The sequence below is a fragment of the Protomyctophum bolini genome (assembly GCF_963924005.1).
Source record: "Protomyctophum bolini genome assembly, chromosome: 8".
In the NCBI taxonomy this organism is placed as follows: Eukaryota; Metazoa; Chordata; class Actinopteri; order Myctophiformes; family Myctophidae; genus Protomyctophum; species Protomyctophum bolini.
The window spans coordinates 46,336,471-46,343,741 of record NC_137869.1 but is presented as its reverse complement, the minus strand read 5'-3'; the positions used below and the strand labels follow the sequence as shown (position 1 = coordinate 46,343,741).

Genomic DNA, 7,271 nt, shown 5'->3' with positions numbered 1-7,271 from the left:
CATAATTACATTAAAACAAAATAGTTCAAATGACAGCATTCTGAATATGTATGCATTGCTGCCACCTGCTGGACGTTTACCGGTAATCCACAATAAGTATTAACTTGGTATTAAACAAATTAATGTTGAACATGAAATATATCCTTTTCAAATGAATTGCAGATTAATAATTTGATGAATTGCCATTTTGCTCTAGCTTGTAGAGCTGACAACAAATTTTACCCACGTTTTTACATTTGTAAACCTGATATGCTTCCATTTATGAATATAATCATGTGTGGTCTTGTAACACCATTTCTATACAATACAAAAGAATACAAGAATAAAATTGGTCATCAATTTCATTGCAATCAAGTGGTGTGAAGCTATCAATATCATGTCATGCTTTCAAGTGACAAAACTACACAGCGTGCTGAACATACAAATATCTCTTGGGCCCCATCGTTTAAGTTAAACTCCAACACCTTTTTTTTTTTTTTTTTTTTTACTTCTGTGGCTTCTATGTATTGCCTGCATTCACTCTAGGAGCTTGTATATCAAACACTACCACATACATGTTATTTATATAAATATACACACAAAAGTTGGTCCCTAAGTGAGAGTATATGAGACAATCCCGATGGATTTGTGGGTGCCAACAGCTGCTCCAATATAGGCCTACACCATACAAATATGTAGTATAAATACTATAAACATACACCTTCTCATTTCTGTCACATAGGCCTGCAAATAACAGATCAGTTTTATAATTAGTAGCCTACTTGTCTTTCAATGTTCACTTTCAACTATCAAAAAATAGTATACTGAGAATATATAGTTCGATCTGTGTTGGGTTCAGTTCATACTTTTTTTTCAGGGGGCGCTTTATGCTGTGGCACAAAGTTATCCTGTCACCACTGTTGATGAGCAAATGGGGAAAACTCTACATAACACAAATTATACAACCACCAAGATAATACTAGTGTGACTGTCAATACAATGTTTAATTTTACCTTAATGATGTGTAATTATATATACATGTACTAGGCTGTGAAAACACATCCTGTCAACATACCTGCAGATGGGTAACATACCTGCGTTACTCTTCTGAACAACCCTAATCACAAATATCATGTTTGTACACCAGTGGAAGATGACCTTGAGTATGTATACATGTCGGACAGAAAACCTGTAGAGATCAAAATGTGTGACATTGCGACACAATTTGAGCTTGTAGAAGGTATTCTTTTCCCATCTTCATGGAATGGAAACTGTCATGGCGAGGGAAGCTGACGTTTTCAGGGAGAAGCAGGCTCTTGTATGATGTTGGGGAGATGGTAAAAGGGATGTCATCTGCAGCAACCATGGCTCCTAGAATAAAGTAATTATCCATACAATACAAGTTAGTATAGCCTAGAAGATCAGGGGGGTAGCATTTGATGTCACAGCATAGAAAAAAATGCAAACAAAGTACTGTATGAGCCTATGAAATAGACAAAAACAAGTAATGTTTATTTGATGATCTACCATTCAATGACCTTCCCATCAACGGTGTCTTTGTTGAAGGTGGAACGTGCTGGGAAGCTGACGTTTTCAGGAGGGAGCAGGTGGTTGAATGAGACTGGTTGTGGTGTCATGCTTGTGCACAGATTACATCTGTATTTGAAGGAAAGGAGGAGACATGCACATAGAACAACTATAAAATTATATCCACATGAATTCATTTGTTGCATGTATGTTTATACTATTTATTTTGACTTATATATTGGAGCATATACGTATTAGTTACCGTTTTGGGTACACAATCCAACTATATAATAATAATGATATAAAAGGTGGACTTAAAGTAGTAACCCAGGCATTGTATGCTCACAAAGCCTGGCAGCACATCGTTGTGGATGTTGACCAAAGATCCACCAAAGTGGTTCAACTTAATTCCAGCAGGGACCACGATGTAGAAACCATTTTCTGATTATTATTTCTGTTATTTAGCATGATCAGTTTAACCCCTATGCTAATGGCACTACTGGTTGCCGACGGCCAGGTGGAAGTTCTTGCCACGTGTGCTCAGTACAAACTGATCTCCCAAATGTGTCTGTTGAGTTTAACTTATGATTTATTCTCTGCAGCCATTTTCCTATACAGCATACACATCAAATAACACAAAAGAAACAGTTGAACAAACACAGGCAACCAGCCGTCCTGAACACAGTGGAAAACTGTTTGTCTGCCACTGGCAACACCTCTGCCTGATTAGCAACCTGGGCTGGCCTTGACATTGACCAAGCTGCAGTGACATTGTTAATTAGTAAAACAGGAGGTCATAATGGCTCTTACACACGTTGTTGAATGTGACTTTGTACTTTATTCTATCCCTTTGTTTGTTGTGTTTTCTGTTATCTATGCTGCTGTACTGTCTGAAGGAAGTTTTACTAGTACTGTACACAAGATGTAATAATGAAGTACAACCTTGAACCCTTGAATGTGGTGTCATCTAGAGACAGCAGCTCCTTCCTAGATCACTGCTTCCTTGCAGTGCTCCACCACATGCTGTTGAAAAATCAAACATTGTTTTTACATTTCATAATGCATATAGTAGTCATGTGGCAAGGACCTTTCACTGTATCTCTCCAAATGGGACATAACACAGTCATATTACTGGAACTGCAATGATACAAGATTACTGTGCAAAAAAAATGTTTGCTTTTTACATGTTTGTAGTGTTTTCAGAGCCTTTTATGGGTGTCTCATATTGGATAGGATGTTCAAATCGAGGCAATATAATCACAATTGTATGAACAAAACAAATCCATGGATCTGGCTGGAACAGTCGATAGAGCGCTCGTCTTTTGACTGCTGCAAGGTTAAGGTTATTGCGGGCCAGGTCTGCTCATATGTTCTCTGTAATCAGAGAACATTTTAAAAGAACCAATTCAACATGTTGACAAGTGCAGAACACAACACAAATCTTCTAAAGGTATGGAAAGTAATAGTGATGCACAATATATCAGTGGCATATCAAAATATCCCTCAGATCGGTCTCAAAATAATCCAGATTAATTCCACAGATATTGATGACACAATAATAATGTGACCGATTGATCATCAATCTTAATTTGTACTCACAGAACAGCCATTCGGCCTGTCTCTGTCGCTTTTGTTTTGTGTTTTTATTTTTTAATAAAGTATATTTATTGGTTTTTTAAAGACAAACAGACATTATTGATTGATTTAATACGTTATTAACAGGCTTTGAGCCAAGCCAAGGTCTAGGCTTGTTTGTGGTCTTCTCAATTGTATCTGTTTTCATCATGTGCTTTCAACCAATCGACATACACATTGTATGGTAGACGGCATGGTAGGCTATGTATAGTTGAAAAGTTAACGTGGCGTTAGCTAGCCTTAGCGCTGCTACGCCACGGTGGCCACACAACTCAACACTCATAAATCAACATTCGACAAGAGCTACGGACCACGTTAAAACATTGTCTTTATGGTCTTTACCCATGATGTTACACATTTATTGATTATTTTGTGTTTATTTTACCATAATCTTGTCAAAGCGGTGCGTATCATAGAGCTATAAAGGAGGTAGCCCCTGCTGCAGCGGCAGCCTATGCATGACATAGTCGTTGTTTACTAGAGACTAGAGAGTCATCCATATCACTTCCGGTTCAAGGTTCATTTAATATCTATACTTTCATTGATGCATTGCTGCCACCTGCTGGACGTATTATCCGCAACCATCATATTACCATTGTTTAATGACAAAACCTTATTTCATTGATAGAATAATCAACACATTTGCAGTGATCTATCATAAGACCTTCTTTACTAAATGTCAACAGTTTTAACCATTGCAGTAATGCAAATGAAGTGCAGACTCATAATATACAATATTGTCATTTTGTCTATAGCTTGTAGAGCTGGCACAATAATAAATCACCCACTTCTTTACACTTTGATGTAAGAATAAAGTTGAATCTACCTATAGACATACAATATTAGGCTGAATCATTTAATTGTCATCCTTGCATCTGTGCTGCAGACCGTTTTATTTGTTCTGTCAAGTTCAAGCTCTTTTATTATGCTTAAGTTACATTTCACAAAACAGTTGTATAAATTCTACAAATACTTTTGTGATCATTGTGTTTATGCTTTTAAAGATAGGCCTATATGCTATTTGAACCTTCTTTTTACATGTAAAAGTATGCTATTCAATACAATTTCTGTTAAGCTCATGAATGCTTTTATATGTATACTTGATTGATTGACTTTTCTTTTTTTTACCTTTTCTTAATTCATCAAGAATACATTGTATGCTTCATACATTACAAATCATTAGTAGACAGTAATACTTTACTTACTTTACCACTTTTTGGGCATCATACTACTTCCACATACTTTATTCCGCTTTATGCAGTTATTTATGCTTATTCTTTTTACAATTTTTTATACATTCTTTTTTTTTTTACTTTTCCTTCAGCTTTAATACATTTTCTACTGTACATTATATACATTGCGTCTTTTGGCGAGCCCACACAGTTTCCGTAGGGAACTGTTTTCTAGTTCTTCTTTATTCCGCCGCTTTTTTTTGACACACTACTACTTCCACATACTTTATGCTAGAAATTTAGTTCAAACTTCAAACTGTTCAGCTCTTTGCAGTGATGGGTGCTTGTATTTTTATTTTTACAAAGTTTTATACTTTTTATACTTTTTAACTTTTTAACTTTTTTTTAACATCCTTTATAATGAGAGTCGATGGAAGAAAGGTCCCATTTTTCACAGTTAACTTTTTTGAGCTCTTATTACTCCGTCATACTTTCACTTTGAAACTTCATTCAAACTTTATAATGTTCATCTATCTTTGAACTTTCATTGGTGAAAAAGTTGTTTTGAAAAAGTTTATACTTTTTAAAATATTTAACTTTATTTATAGTTTTTTCCTGCCATTGACTTTGTATGGGATTTATCTCTAAATCAACCTCACTTTTGCAGCCTCATTACTCTGGCAAACTTTGTCGTAGAAACGTGATTTAAACTTTAGAACGCTCACACGACTCTGGACTCTGGACGGTTCAAACCGTATTCGAATACGTTGAACGGTATTTCCGAAATCGCAGTTCAATCGCAGGCCGTTTTGTGTAATTAGTGCCATTTTAGAGTGCGGGCCTTCTTTGACTAGAGTGTGGAGACTGAAATTCTTTCCTTGAAAATTTACCAAACAAATTGTCGTCCCGGCCAAAGTATTCATTTTACACGCATGTTCTTTTGTCATTTTGTAGCCACACATGTCCTCTTTCACACAATGTGACCACCAAAGCACAGAGACATACAGAATGTGAACTACGGCCTTTTAAGTGACACAAAAACAGTCAATCTGCTCATTGACCTCCATTGTATAATTCTTACGAGGAAATTATCGCGCTGACAATTCTTAACTCGCTCTTATAACCACATTTTCAATCGTACCAACACCACAATCGCACATGGTGTACCTCAATATCTCAGGCCACTCACAGCGAAAAAAATATTTGCATTCGACTTTTACTTTTTACGATAGAGCAATTTGTTCGGGGCATAGTTTCCCCCCATTCACGGCCATTATAATCTCCCAGTCATAGTACTGGCATAGAACTTGGAAGTCTTTTACGTCCACAGCTGAGACATATAAGGGCTTAATTACAGGGCTGACATTAAAGTTACAAGATCTCAATGAGTTGCTCTGCGATACCTTGTGAGTATTTTTTTGAAAAAAAAGTATTTTTTTGAAAAAAAATGAAATTTTTTGAAAAAAAATGAAATTTTTTGAAAAAAATGAAATTTTTTGAAAAAAATGAAATTTTTTGAAAAAAATGAAATTTTTTGAAAAAAATGAAATTTTTTGAAAAAAATGAAATTTTTTGAAAAAAATGCAAACTTAAAAAAAAAAAACTTTAACCTTTTTTTTTTTACTTATGAAAAAAATATATATATATTTTTTTTACTTAAAAAGAAAAAACTTGAATTTTTTGAATAAAGATTATTTTTTTTACATTTAAAGAAAAACTTTTAAAAACACTTCTACAGCTTCCACATACTTTATTCCGCTTTATGCAGTTATTTATGCTTAAACTAGTTTTTCCAAATGTTCATACTTTTTTTTTACTTTTACTTCAGCTTTAATACATTTTCTACTTTTGTTTACAATATGCTACAGTCCCGAAATATTGATTATGGATTTAGACCACCAATGGGAACACTATTACTCCGGTCCCCGAGTTTCAAACTTGACACGGCAAAAACTTTATACATTGCAATTTATGCGAGCCCACGCAGTTTCTACAGGAACTGCCTTTCTAGTTCAAATATGTATTCAAAAATGCATGAAGCATAACATTGCTATGAGAAAGAATCACATATCAACTACTTTCAGCTGTTCCTAAACATTTTGTTTTATTATTTTTTACTAAAGCATGGACTTTTACTAGTAACAGAGTATAGGCTATGTTAATATATCACTACTTTTATGCTACTTAAATAAAACGTTTATCATTTATTCGTGATCATTTAATTGAATATAAAAAGCTTTTGAGTGCAAGCTACCTACTTCCACTACTCACCTTTTAATTTCTACTATGAGAGAGAGAGAGAGTCTGTGTGTGTGTGTGTGTGTGTGTGTGTGTGTGTGTGTGTGTGTGTGTGTGTGTGTGTGTGTGTGTGGCAGGCAGGCGCGCACCTGCCTGCCTGCCAGCTGCCCATGCGTGCGGCTTGTGAAGATTCCATACAGGTGCAGATGATGATCAGTCGTCTTGATTGAAAACGATTGTCTTGATTGTACAGTACATTGTCAGCATCCAGTCTGCCCGGTGATGGATACAACGGATCCCCCGGGTCGTCCTATTGTTGCCCAAACTAATTATTTGTTGGCTCTGAATTTGTTGACCACTTCATCAAACCCTACGTACATTCATTACCAGCATACATTCAAGACTCTACTGATTTTATAAACAATATTTCTGGTATCACTGATTCGGTTTTTGTTACTTTTGATGTTGCCAGCCTTTATACAAACATACCCCATGACGGTGGTGTTGAGGCCCATTATCTTAACCATGACACTACTGTAAATCCGGCTTATTAACAGGTGACTGGCACTAGCATGGGTTCCATTTGTGTGCCTAACTATGCTAATTTATACGTTGGGTTCTTTGAAGAAAATCATGTTTTTAACCCAGAACGAAATGCACATTTGCACAACATTTTAAAATGGTATAGATGTATTGACGACATTTGTTGTCTATATCAAG

General features: G+C 35.5%; 1 long non-coding RNA gene across 1 annotated transcript; it reads right to left on the bottom strand.

The window, feature by feature from the left end:
- Positions 1–227: 227 nt before the first annotated feature.
- On the bottom strand, positions 228–3,622 carry LOC308319353. Its single transcript, XR_013964461.1, has 4 exons — positions 3,527–3,622; positions 2,449–2,529; positions 1,507–1,635; positions 228–1,350 (listed from the first exon to the last, which is right to left on the bottom strand). It is a non-coding gene; the product is annotated as an uncharacterized lncRNA (long non-coding RNA).
- Between the last annotated feature and the right edge of the window lie 3,649 nt (positions 3,623–7,271).